The sequence below is a fragment of the Dermacentor variabilis genome, chromosome 1 (assembly GCF_050947875.1).
Source record: "Dermacentor variabilis isolate Ectoservices chromosome 1, ASM5094787v1, whole genome shotgun sequence".
NCBI lineage: Eukaryota > Metazoa > Arthropoda > Arachnida > Ixodida > Ixodidae > Dermacentor > Dermacentor variabilis.
In genome coordinates, this window is record NC_134568.1 from 148,916,324 (window position 1) to 148,930,090 (window position 13,767).

At 46.7% G+C, this 13,767-nt stretch overlaps 2 long non-coding RNA genes across 2 annotated transcripts; both read right to left on the reverse strand.

Annotated features, from left to right (window-relative positions):
• Nucleotides 1-477: 477 nt before the first annotated feature.
• Nucleotides 478-2,543, reverse strand: LOC142572212 (uncharacterized). Its single transcript, XR_012826016.1, has 6 exons — nucleotides 2,449-2,543; nucleotides 1,790-2,329; nucleotides 1,353-1,663; nucleotides 1,134-1,233; nucleotides 913-1,013; nucleotides 478-793 (listed from the first exon to the last, which is right to left on the reverse strand). It is a non-coding gene; the product is annotated as an uncharacterized LOC142572212 (long non-coding RNA).
• Nucleotides 2,544-2,824: 281 nt separating this feature from the next.
• Nucleotides 2,825-3,832, reverse strand: LOC142572218 (uncharacterized). The gene is made up of 3 exons (XR_012826017.1): nucleotides 3,545-3,832; nucleotides 3,107-3,425; nucleotides 2,825-2,988 (listed from the first exon to the last, which is right to left on the reverse strand). It is a non-coding gene; the product is annotated as an uncharacterized LOC142572218 (long non-coding RNA).
• Between the last annotated feature and the right edge of the window lie 9,935 nt (nucleotides 3,833-13,767).

A 13,767-nucleotide genomic window follows, 5' to 3' on the forward strand; every position in this document is an offset into this window, starting at 1 on the left:
TAGCGAATATGATGATCTCAAGAAAGTACTTACATTGGGGAGATTGAGTACTGTTGTCGCTGTACACATATACATAAATATATACAGCCTGCTCCCAAGGGACTTCTTTGCATGCCGAAACGTGCCACAGCGCCCTGTAACCAGATGAAGGTAGCATTGTTGACGTCCATTACGAGGACGTGTGGTCATGACGCGCTACAGCGTAAAAAAGCCTTGAGTGTAGCGAATGTGATGACATCACGCAAGTGCTCAGACCTGGGAGCTTGAGGATTATAGCGCCGTAGACATATACGTAAATATGTACAGTCATGCCCCAAAGCACTTCGTTCCACGCTGATACGTCCTGCAGCATCCTGCAAGGAGATGAAGGTAGCTTTGTTGACGACAGCTATGAAGGCGTGCGGTTATGAAGCACTCCAATGAACAGGAGCCTTGATTGTTGCGAATATGATGATCTCAGGAAAGTGCTTACATTTGGGAGCTTGAGTACTGTTATCGCTGTACACATATACATAAATATATACAGTCTTCTCCCAAGGGACTTCGTTGCATGCCGAAAAGTGCCAAAGCGCTCTGCAACGAGATGAAGGTAGCATTGTTGACGTCCATTACGAGGACCACTGGTCATGACGCGAAACAGCTTAAAAAAGCCTTGAATGTAGCGAAGGTGATGACATCACGCAAGTGCTCACATCTGGGAGCTTCACAACTTATGGCGCCGTACACAGATACATAAATATGTACAGTCATGCCCCAACCCACTTCGTTCCACGCTAATATGTCCTGCGGCATCCTGCAAGCAGATGAAGGTAGCATTGTTGACGACAGTTATGAAGACGTGTGATTACGACGCGCTACAATAAACAGCAGCCTTGATTGTAGCGAACATTATGATCTCAGGAAAGTGCTTACATTTGGGAGATTGAGTACTGTTATCGCTGTACACATTTACATAAATATATACGGTCTTCTCCCAAGGGACTTCGTTGCATGCCGAAAGGTGCCACAGCGCTCTGCAACGAGATGAAGGTAGCATTGTTGACGTCCATTACGAGGACCACTCGTCATGACGCGCTACAGCTTAAAAAAAGCCTTGAGTGTAGCGAATGCGATGACATCACGCAAGTGCTCACATCTGGGAGCTTCAGGACCTTTGGCGCCATACACCTATACAAATTTATGTACAGTCATGCCCATACCACTTCGTTCCACGCTGGTATGTCCTGCAGCGTCCTGCATGCAGATGAAGGTAGCATTGTTGACGACAGTTATGAAGACGTGTGGTTATGACGCGCTACAATGAACAGCAGCCTTGATTGTAGCGAATATGATGATCTCACGAAGGTGCTTACATTTGGGAACTTGAGTACTGCTGTCGTTGTACACATATACATAAATATATACAGTCTTCTCCCAAGGCACTTCGTTGCATGCCGAAAGGCGCCAAAGCGCCCTGTAACCAGATGAAGGTAGCATTGTTGACGTCCATTACGAGGTCGTGTGGTCATGACGCGCTACAGCTTAAAAAAGCCTTGAGTGTAGCGAATGTGATGACATCACGGAAGTGCTCACATCTGGGAGTTTGAGGACTTATGGCGCCGCACACATAGACATAGATATGTACAGTCATGCCTCAAAGCACTTCGTTCCACGCTGATATGTCCTGCAGCGTCCAGCAAGCAGATGAAGGTAGCTTTGTTGACGACAGTTATGAAGACGTGCGGTTATGAAGCACTACAATGAACAGCAGCCTTGATTGTAGCGAATATGATCTCAGGAAAGTGCTTACATTTGCGAGGTTGAGTACTGTCATCGCTGTACACATATACATAAATATATACAGTCTTCTCCCTAGGGACTTCGTTGCACGCCGAAAGGTGCCACAGCGCCCTGTAACCAGATGAAGGTATCATTGTTGACGTTCATTTCGGGGATGTGTGGTCATGACGCGCTATAGCTTAAAAAAGCCTTGAGTGAAGCGAATGTGATGACATCACGCAAGTGCTCACATCTGGGAGATTGAGGACTTATGGCGATGTACACATATACAATAATATGTAGAGTCATGCCCCAAAGCACTTCGTTCCACGCTGATATGTCCTGCAGCGTCCTGCAAGCAGATGAAGGTAGCATTGACAATGTCCACTACGAGCAGGTGCGATTATGACGCGCTAATATGAACAGCAGCCTTGATTGTAGCGAATATAATGATCTCAGGAAAGTACTTACATTTGGGAGCTTGAGTACTGTTGTCGCTGTAGACATATACATAAATATATACAGTCTTCTCCCAAGGGACTTCGTTCATGCGGAAAGGTGCCACAGCGCCCTGTAAACAGATGAAGGTAGCATTGTTGACGTCCATTACGAGGACCTGCGGTAATGACGCGCAACAGCTTAAAAAAGCCTTGAGTGAAGCGAATGTGATGACATCACGCAAGTGCTCACATCTGGGAGATTGAGGACTTATGGCGATGTACACATATACAATAATATGTAGAGTCATGCCCCAAAGCACTTCGTTCCACGCTGATATGTCCTGCAGCGTCCTGCAAGCAGATATAGGTAGCATTGTTGACGACAGTTATGAAGACGTGTGATTATGACGCGCTACAATGAACAAAAGCCTTGATTGTTGCGAACATGATGATCTCAGGAAGGTGCTTACATTTGGGAGCTTGAGTACTGTTGTCGCTGTATACATATACATAAATATATACAGTTTCTCCCAAAGGACTTCGTTGCATGCTGAAAGGTGCCGCAGCGCCCTGCAACCAGATGAAGGTAGCATTGTTGACGTCCATTACGAGGACGTGTGGTCATGACGCGCTACAGCGTAAAAAAGCCTTGAGTGTAGTGAATGTGATGACATCACGCAAGTGCTCACATCTGGGAGCTTGAGGACTTATGGCGCCGCACACATATACGTAAATATGTACAGCCCTGCCCCAAAGCACTTCGTTCCACGTTGATATGTCCTGTAACGTCCTGCAAGCAGATGAAGGTAGCATTGTTGACGACAGTTATGAAGACGTGTGGTTATGACGCGCTACAATGAACAGCAGCTTGATTGTAGCGAATATGATGATCTCAGGAAGGTGCTTACATTTGGGAGCTTCAGTACTGTTGTCGCTGTACACATATACATAAATATATACAGTTTCTCCCAAAGGACTTCGTTGCATGCCGAAAGGTGTCGCAGCGCCTTGCAACCAGATGAAGGTAGCATTGTAGTCGTCCATTACGAGGACGTCTGGTCATGACGCGCTACAGCGTAAAAAGCCTTCAGTGTAGCGAATGTGATGACATCACGCAAGACCTCACATCTGGGAGCTTGAGGACTTATGGCGCCGTACACATATACGTAAATATGTACAGTCATCCCCCAAAGCACTTCGTTCCACGCTGGTATGTCCGGCAGCGTCCTGCATGCAGATGAAGGTAGCATTGTTGAGGACAGGTATGAAGACGTGTGGTTATGACGCGCTAGAATGAACAGCAGCCTTGATTGTAGCGAATATGATGATCTCAGGAAGGTGCTTACATTTGGGAGCTTGAGTACTGTTCTCGCTGTACACATATACATAAATATATACAGTCTTCTTCCAAGGGTCTTCGTTGCATGCCGAAAGGTGCCACAGCGCCCTGTAAACAGATGAATGTAGCATTGTTGACGTCCATTACGAGGACGTGTGGTCATGACGCGCTACAGCGTAAAAAAGCCTTGAGTGTAGCGAATGCGATGACATCACGCAAGTGCTCACATCTGAGAGCTTGAGGACTTATGGCGCCGTACACATATACGTAAATATGTACAGTCATGCCCCAAAGCACTTCGTTCCACGTTGATATGTCCTGTAGCGTCCTGCAAACAGATGAAGGTAGCATTGTTCACGACAGTTATGAAGACCTGTGGTTATGACGCGCTACAATGAACAGAAGCTTGATTGTAGCGAATATGATGATCTCAGGAAGGTGCTTACATTTGGGAGCTTGAGTACTGTTCTCGCTGTACACATATACATAAATATATACAGTCTTCTCCCAAAAGACTTGGTTGCATGCTGAAAGGTGCCGCAGCGCCCTGCAACCTGATGAAGGTAGCATTGTTGACGTCCATTACGAGGACATGTGGTCATGACGCGCTACAGCGTAAAAAAGCCTTCAGTGTAGCGAATGGGATGACATCACGCAAGAGCTCACATCTGGGAGCTTGAGGACTTATGGCGCCGTACACATATACGTAAATATGTACAGTCATGCCCCAAAGCACTTCGTTCCACGTTGATATGTCCTGCAGCGTCCTGCAAGCAGATGAAGGTTTCATAGTTGACGACAGTTATGAAGACGTGTGGTTATGACATGCTACAATGAACAGCAGCCTTTATTGTAGCGAATATGATGATCTCAGGAAAGTACTTACATTTGGGAGCTTGGGTACTGTTGTCGCTTTACACATATACATAAATATATACAGTCTTCTCCCAAGAGACTTCGTTGCATGCCGAAAGGTGCCACAGCGCCCTGTAACCAGATGAAGTTAGCATTGTTGACGTCCATTACGCGGACGTGTGGTAATGACGCGCTACAGCTTTAAACAGCCTTGAGTGTAGCGAATGTGATGACATCACGCAAGTGCTCACATCTGGGAGCTTGAGGACTTATGGCGCCGTACACAGATACATAAATATGTACAGTCATGCCCCAACCCACTTCGTTCCACGCTGGTATGTCCTGCAGCGTCCTGCATGCAGATGAAGGTAGCATTGTTGACGACAGTTATGAAGACGTGTGGTTATGACGCGCCACAATGAACAGCAGCTTGATTGTAGCGAATATGATGATCTCAGGAAGGTGCTTACATTTGGGAGCTTGAGTACTGTTGTCGCTGTACACATATACATAAATACATACAGTCTTCTCCCAAAGGACTTCGTTGCATGCTGAAAGATGCCGCAGCGCCCTGCAACCAGATGAAGGTAGCATTGTTGACGTTCATTACGAGGACGTGTGGTCATGACGCGCTACAGAGTAAAAAAGCCTTCAGTGTAGCGAATGTGATGACATCACGCAAGCGCTCACATCTGGGAGCTTGAGGACTTATGGCGCCGTACACATATACGTAAATATGTACAGTCATGCCCCAAAGCACTTCGTTCCACGCCGGTATGTCCTGCAGCGTCCTGCATGCAGATGAAGGTAGCATTTTGAGGACAGTTATGAAGACGTGTGGTTATGACGCGCTAGAATGAACAGCAGCCTTGATTGTAGCGAATATGATGATCACAGGAAAGTGCTTACATTTGGGAGCTTGGGTACTGTTGTCGCTGTACACACATACATAAATATATACAGTCTTCTCCCAAGGGTCTTCGTTGCATGCCGAAAGGTGCCACAGCGCCCTGTAAGCAGATGAACGTAGCATTGTTGATGTCCATTACGAGGACGTGTGGTCATGGCGAGCTACAGCGTAAAAAAGCCTTCAGTGTAGCGAATGTGATGACATCACGTAAGTGCTCACATCTGGGAGCTTGAGGACTTATGGCGCCGTACACAGATACATAAATATGTACAGTCATGCCCCAACCCACTTCGTTCCACGCTGGTATGTCCTGCAGCGTCCTGCATGCAGATGAAGGTAGCATTGTTGACAGTTATGAAGACGTGTGGTTATGACGCGCCACAATGAACAGCAGCTTGATTGTAGCGAATATGATGATCTCAGGAAGGTGCTTACATTTGGGAGCTTGAGTACTGTTCTCGCTGTACACATATACATAAATATATACAGTCTTCTCCCAAAGGACTTGGTTGCATGCTGAAAGGTGCCGCAGTGCCCTGCAACCAGATGAAGGTAGCATTGTTGACGTCCATTACGAGGACATGTGGTCATGACGCGCTACAGCGTAAAAAAGCCTTCAGTGTAGCGAATGTGATGACATCACGCAAGAGCTCACATCTGGGAGCTTGAGGACTTATGGCGCCGTACACATATACGTAAATATGTACAGTCATGCCCCAAAGCACTTCGTTCCACGTTGACATGTCCTGCAGCGTCCTAGAAACAGATGAAGGTTTCATAGCTGACGACAGTTATGAAGACGTGTGGTTATGACATGCTACAATGAACAGCAGCCTTAATTGTAGCGAATATGATGATCTCAGGAAAGTACTTACATTTGGGAGCTTGGGTACTGTTGTCGCTTTACAGATATACATAAATATATACAGTCTTCTCCCAAGAGACTTCGTTGCATGCCGAAAGGTGCCACAGCGCCCTGTAACCAGATGAAGTTAGCATTGTTGACGTCCATTACGCGGACGTGTGGTCATGACGCGCTACAGCTTTAAACAGCCTTGAGTGTAGCGAATGTGATGACATCACGCAAGTGCTCACATCTGGGAGCTTGAGGACTTATGGCGCCGTACACAGATACATAAATATGTGCAGTCATGCCCCAACCCACTTCGATCCACGCTGGTATGTCCTGCAGCGTCCTGCATGCAGATGAAAGTAGCATTGTTGACAGTTATCAAGACGTGTGGTTATGACGCCCCACAATGAACAGCAGCTTGATTGTAGCGAATATGATGATCTCAGGAAGGTGCTTACATTTGGGAGCTTGAGTACTGTTCTCGCTGTACACATATACATAAATATATACAGTCTTCTCCCAAAACACTTGGTTGCATGCTGAAAGGTGCCGCAGCGCCCTGCAACCAGATGAAGGTAGCATTGTTGACGTCCATTACGAGGACATGTGGTCATGACGCGCTACAGCGTAAAAAAGCCTTCAGTGTAGCGAATGTGATGACATCACGCAAGAGCTCACATCTGGGAGCTTGAGGACTTATGGCGCCGTACACATATACGCATATATGTACAGTCATGCCCCAAAGCACTTCGTTCCACGTTGATATATCCTGCAGCGTCCTGCAAGCAGATGAAGGTTTCATGGTTGACGACAGTTATGAAAACGTGTGGTTATGACATGCTACAATGAACAGCAGCCTTGATTGTAGCGAATATGATGATCTCAGGAAAGTACTTACATTTGGGAGCTTGGGTACTGTTGTCGCTTTACACATATACATAAATATATACAGTCTTCTCCCAAGAGACTTCGTTGCATGCCGAAAGTGCCACAGCGCCCTGTAACCAGATGAAGTTAGCATTGTTGACGTCCATTACACGGACGTGTGGTCATGACGCGCTACAGCTTTAAACAGCCTTGAGTGTAGCGAATGTGATGACATCACGCAAGTGCTCACATCTGGGAGCTTGAGGACTTACGGCGCCGTACACAGATACATAAATATGTACAGTCATGCCCCAACCCACTTCGTTCCACGCTGGTATGTCCTGCAGCGTCCTGCATGCAGATGAAGGTAGCATTGTTGACAGTTATGACGACGTGTGGTTATGATGCGCTACAATGAACAGCAGCTTGATTGTAGCGAATCTGATGATCTCTGGAAGGTGCTTACATTTGGGAGCTTGAGTAGTGTTGTCGCTGTACACATATACATAAATATATACAGTCTTCTCCCAAAGGACTTCGTTGCATGCTGAAAGGTGCTGCAGCGCCCTGCAACCAGATGAAGGTAGCATTGTTGACGTTCATTACGAGGACGTGTGGTCATGACGCGCTACAGCTTAAACAAGCCTTGAGTGTAGCGAATGTGATGACATTACGCAAGTGCTCACATCTAGGAGCTTGAGGACTTATGGCGCCATACACATATACATATGTACAGTCATGCCCCAAAGCACTTCGTTCCACGCCGGTATGTCCTGCAGCGTCCTGCATGCACATGAAGGTAGCATTTTGAGGACAGTTATGAAGACGTGTGGTTATGACGCGCTAGAATGAACAGCAGCCTTGATTGTAGCGAATATGATGATCACAGGAAAGTGCTTACATTTGGGAGCTTGGGTACTCTTGTCGCTGTACACATATACATAAATATATACAGTTTCTCCCAAAGGACTTCGTTGCATGCCGAAAGGTGCCGCAGCGCCTTGCAACCAGATGAAGGTAGCATTGTAGTCGTCCATTACGAGGACGTCTGGTCATGACGCGCTACAGCGTAAAAAGCCTTCAGTGTAGCGAATGTGATGACATCACGCAAGAGCTCACATCTGGGAGCTTGAGGACTTATGGCGCCGTACACATATACGTAAATATGTACAGTCATGCCCCAAAGCACTTCGTTCCACGCTGGTATGTCCTGCAGCGTCCTGCATGCAGATGAAGGTAGCATTGTTGAGGACAGTTATGAAGACGTGTGGTTATGACGCGCTAGAATGAACAGCAGCCTTGATTGTAGCGAATATGATGATCTCAGGAAGGTGCTTACATTTGGGAGCTTGAGTACTGTTCTCGCTGTACACATATACATAAATATATACAGTCTTCTCCCAAGGGTCTTCGTTGCATGCCGAAAGGTGCCACAGCGCCCTGTAAACAGATGAATGTAGCATTGTTGACGTCCATTACGAGGACGTGTGGTCATGACGCGCTACAGCGTAAAAAAGCCTTGAGTGTAGCGAATGCGATGACACCACGCAAGTGCTCACATCTGAGAGCTTGAGGACTTATGCCGCCGTACACATATACGTAAATATGTACAGTCATGCCCCAAAGCACTTCGTTCCACGTTGATAGGTCCTGTAGCGTCCTGCAAACAGATGAAGGTAGCATTGTTCACGACAGTTATGAAGACGTGTGGTTATGACGCGCTACAATGAACAGAAGCTTGATTGTAGCGAATATGATGATCTCAGGAAGGTGCTTACATTTGGGAGCTTGACTACTGTTCTCGCTGTACACATATATATAAATATATACAGTCTTCTCCCAAAGGACTTGGTTGCATGCTGAAAGGTGCTGCAGTGCCCTGCAACCAGATGAAGGTAGCATTGTTGACGTCCATTACGAGGACATGTGGTCATGACGCGCTACAGCGTAAAAAAGCCTTTAGTGTAGCGAATGTGATGACATCACGCAAGAGCTCACATCTGGGAGCTTGAGGACTTATGGCGCCGTACACATATACGTAAATATGTACAGTCATGCCCCAAAGCACTTCGTTCCACGTTGACATGTCCTGCAGCGTCCTGCAAGCAGATGAAGGTTTCATAGTTGACGACAGTTATGAAGACGTGTGGTTATGACATGCTACAATGAACAGCAGCCTTAATTGTAGCGAATATGATGATCTCAGGAAAGTACTTACATTTGGGAGCTTGGGTACTGTTGTCGCTTTACACATATACATAAATATATACAGTCTTCTCCCAAGAGACTTCATTGCATGCCGAAGGGTGCCACAGCGCCCTGTAACCAGATGAAGTTAGCATTGTTGACGTCCATTACGCGGACGTGTGGTCATGACGCGCTACAGCTTTAAACAGCCTTGAGTGTAGCGAATGTGATGACATCACGCAAGTGCTCACATCTGGGAGCTTGAGGACTTATGGCGCCGTACACAGATACATAAATATGTACAGTGATGCCCCAACCCACTTCGATCCACGCTGGTATGTCCTGCAGCGTCCTGCATGCAGATGAAAGTAGCATTGTTGACAGTTATCAAGACGTGTGGTTATGACGCGCCACAATGAACAGCAGCTTGATTGTAGCGAATATGATGATCTCAGGAAGGTGCTTACATTTGGGAGCTTGAGTACTGTTGTCGCTGTACACATATACATAAATATATACAGTCTTCTCCCAAAGGACTTCGTTGCATGCTGAAAGGTGCCGTAGCGCCCTGCAACCAGATGAAGGTAGCATTGTTGACGTTCATTACGAGGACGTGTGGTCATGACGCGCTACAGCTTAAAAAAGCCTTGAGTGTAGCGAATGTGATGACATTACGCAAGTGCTCGCATCTGGGAGCTTGAGGACTTATGGCGCCGTACACATATACGTAAATATGTACAGTCATGCCCCAAAGCACTTCGTTGCACGTTGATATGTCCTGCAGCGTCCTGCAAGCAGATGAAGGTAGCATTGTTGACGACAGTTATGAAGACGTGTGGTTATGACGCGCTACAATGAACAGCAGCTTGATTGTAGCGAACATGATGATCTCAGGAAAGTACTTACATTTGGGAGCTTGGGTACTGTTGTCGCTGTACACATATACATAAATATATACAGTCTTCTCCCAAGGGTCTTCGTTGCATGCCGAAAGGTGCCACAGCGCCCTGTAAGCAGATGAAGGTAGCATTGTTGACGTCCATTACGAGGACGTGTGGTCATGACGCGCTACAGCGTAAAAAAGCCTTCAGTGTAGCGAATGTGATGACATTACGCAAGTGCTCACTTCTAGGAGCTTGAGGACTTATGGCGCCATACACATATACATATGTACAGTCATGCCCCAAAGCACTTCGTTCCACGCCGGTATGTCCTGCAGCGTCCTGCAAGCAGATGAAGGTAGCATTGTTGACGACAGTTATGAAGACGTGTGGTTATGACGCGCTACAATGAACAGAAGCTTGATTGTAGCGAATATGATGATCTCAGGAAGGTGCTTACTTTTGGGAGCTTGAGTACTGTTCTCGCTGTACACATATACATAAATATATACAGTCTTCTCCCAAAGGACTTGGTTGCATGCTGAAAGGTGCCGCAGCGCCCTGCAACCAGATGAAGGTAGCATTGTTGACGTCCATTACGAGGACGTGTGGTCATGACGCGCTACAGCGTAAGAAAGCCTTCAGTGTAGCGAATGTGATGACATCACGGAAGTGCACACATCTAGGAGTTTGAGGACTTATGGCGCCGTACACATATACATAAATATGTACAGTCATGCCCCAAAGCACTTCGTTCCACGCTGATATGTCCTGCAGCGTCCTGCAAGCAGATGAAGGTAGCATTGTTGACGAGAGTTACGAAGACGTGTGGTTATGACGCGCTACAATGAACAGCAGCCTTGATTGTAGAGAATATAATGATCTCAGGAAAGTACTTACATTTCGGAGCTTGAGTACTATTGTCGCTGTATACATATAAATAAATATATACGGCCTCCTCCCAAGGGACTTCGTTGCATCCCGAAAGGTGCCACAGCGCCCTGTAACCAGATGAAGGTAGCATTGTTGACGTCCATTACGAGGACCTGTGGTCATAACACGCTACAGCTTAAAAAAGCCTCGAGTATAGCGAATGCGATGACATCACGCAAATGCTCACATCTAGGAGCTTGAGGACTTATGGCGCCATACACATATACATATGTAGAGTCATGCCCCAAAGCACTTCGTTCCATGCTGGTATGTCCCGCAGCGTCCTGCAAGCAGATGAAGGTTTCATAGTTGACGACAGTTATGAAGACGTGTGGTTATGACATGCTACAATGAACAGCAGCCTTGATTGTAGCGAATATGATGATCTCAGGAAAGTACTTACATTTGGGAGCATGGGTAGTGTTGTCGCTTTACACATATACATAAATATATACAGTCTTCTCCCAAGAGACTTCGTTGCATGCTGAAAGGTGCCACAGCGCCCTGTAACCAGATGAAGTTAGCATTGTCTTCGTCCATTACGCGGACGTGTGGTAATGACGCGCTACAGCTTTAAACAGCCTTGAGTGTAGCGAATGTGATGACATCACGCAAGTGCTCACATCTGGGAGCTTGAGGACTTATGGCGCCGTACACAGATACATAAATATGTACAGTCATGCCCCAACCCACATCGTTCCACGCTGGTATGTCCTGCAGCGTCCTGCATGCAGATGAAGGTAGCATTGTTGACAGTTATGACGAGGTGTGTTATGTCCTGCAGCGTCCTGCATGCAGATGAAGGTAGCATTGTTGACAGTTATGACGAGGTGTGGTTATGACGCGCCACAATGAACAGCAGCTTGATTGTAGCGAATATGATGATCTCAGGAAGGTGCTTACATTTGGGAGCTTGAGTACTGTTGTCGCTGTACACATATACATAAATATATACAGTCTTCTCACAAAGGACTTCGTTGCATGCTGAAAGGTGCCGCAGCGCCCTGCAACCAGATGAAGGTAGCATTGTTGACGTTCATTACGAGGACGTGTGGTCATGACGCGCTACAGCTTAAAAAAGCCTTGAGTGTAGCGAATGTGATGACATTACGCAAGTGCTCACATCTAGGAGCTTGAGGACTTATGGCCCCATACACATATACATATGTACAGTCATGCCCCAAAGCACTTCGTTCCACGCCGGTATGTCCTGCAGCGTCCTGCATGCAGATGAAGGTAGCATTTTGAGGACAGTTATGAAGACGTGTGGTAATGACGCGCTAGAATGAACAGCAGCCTTGATTGTAGCGAATATGATGATCACAGGAAAGTGCTTACATTTGGGAGCTTGGGTACTGTTGTCGCTGTACACACATACATAAATATATACAGTCTTCTCCCAAGGGTCTTCGTTGCATGCCGAAAGGTGCCACAGCGCCCTGTAAGCAGATGAACGTAGCATTGTTGACGTCCATTACGAGGACGTGTGGTCATGACGCGCTACAGCGTAAAAAAGCCTTCAGTGTAGCGAATGTGATGACATCACGTAAGTGCTCACATCTGGGAGCTTGAGGACTTATGGCGCCGTACACAGATACATAAATATGTACAGTCATGCCCCAACCCACTTCTTTCCACGCTGGTATGTCCTGCAGCGTCCTGCATGCAGATGAAGGTAGCATTGTTGACAGTTATGAAGACGTGTGGTTATGACGCGCCACAATGAACAGCAGCTTGATTGTAGCGAATATGATGATCTCAGGAAGGTGCTTACATTTGGGAGCTTGAGTACTGTTGTCGCTGTACACATATACATAAATATATACAGTCTTCTCCCAAGAGACTTCGTTGCATGCCGAAAGGTGCCACAGCGCCCTGTAACCAGATGAAGTTAGCATTGTTGACGTCCATTACACGGACGTGTGGTCATGACGCGCTACAGCTTTAAACAGCCTTAAATGTAGCGAATGTGATGACATCACGCAAGTGCTCACATCTGGGAGCTTGAGGACTTATGGCGCCGTACACAGATACATAAATATGTACAGTCATGCCCCAACCCACTTCGTTCCACGCTGGTATGTCCTGCAGCGTCCTGCATGCAGATGAAGGTAGCATTGTTGACAGTTATGACGACGTGTGGTTATGACGCGCCACAATGAACAGCAGCTTGATTGTAGCGAATCTGATGATCTCTGGAAGGTGCTTACATTTGGGAGCTTGAGTAGTGTTGTCGCTGTACACATATACATAAATATATACAGTCTTCTCCCAAAGGACTTCGTTGCATGCTGAAAGGTGCCGCAGCGCCCTGCAACCAGATGAAGGTAGCATTGTTGACGTTCATTACGAGGTCGTGTGGTCGTGACGCGCTACAGCATAAAAAAGCCTTGAGTGTAGCGAATGTGATGACATTACGCAAGTGCTCACATCTAGGAGCTTGAGGACTTATGGCGCCATACACATATACATATGTACAGTCATGCCCCAAAGCACTTCGTTCCACGCCGGTATGTCCTGCAGCGTCCTGCATGCACATGAAGGTAGCATTTTGAGGACAGTTATGAAGACGTGTGGTTATGACGCGCTAGAATGAACAGCAGCCTCGATTGTAGCGAATATGATGATCACAGGAAAGTGCTTACATTTGGGAGCTTGGGTACTCATGTCGCTGTACACATATACATAAATATATACAGTTTCTCCCAAAGGACTTCGTTGCATGCCGAAAGGTGCCGCAGCGC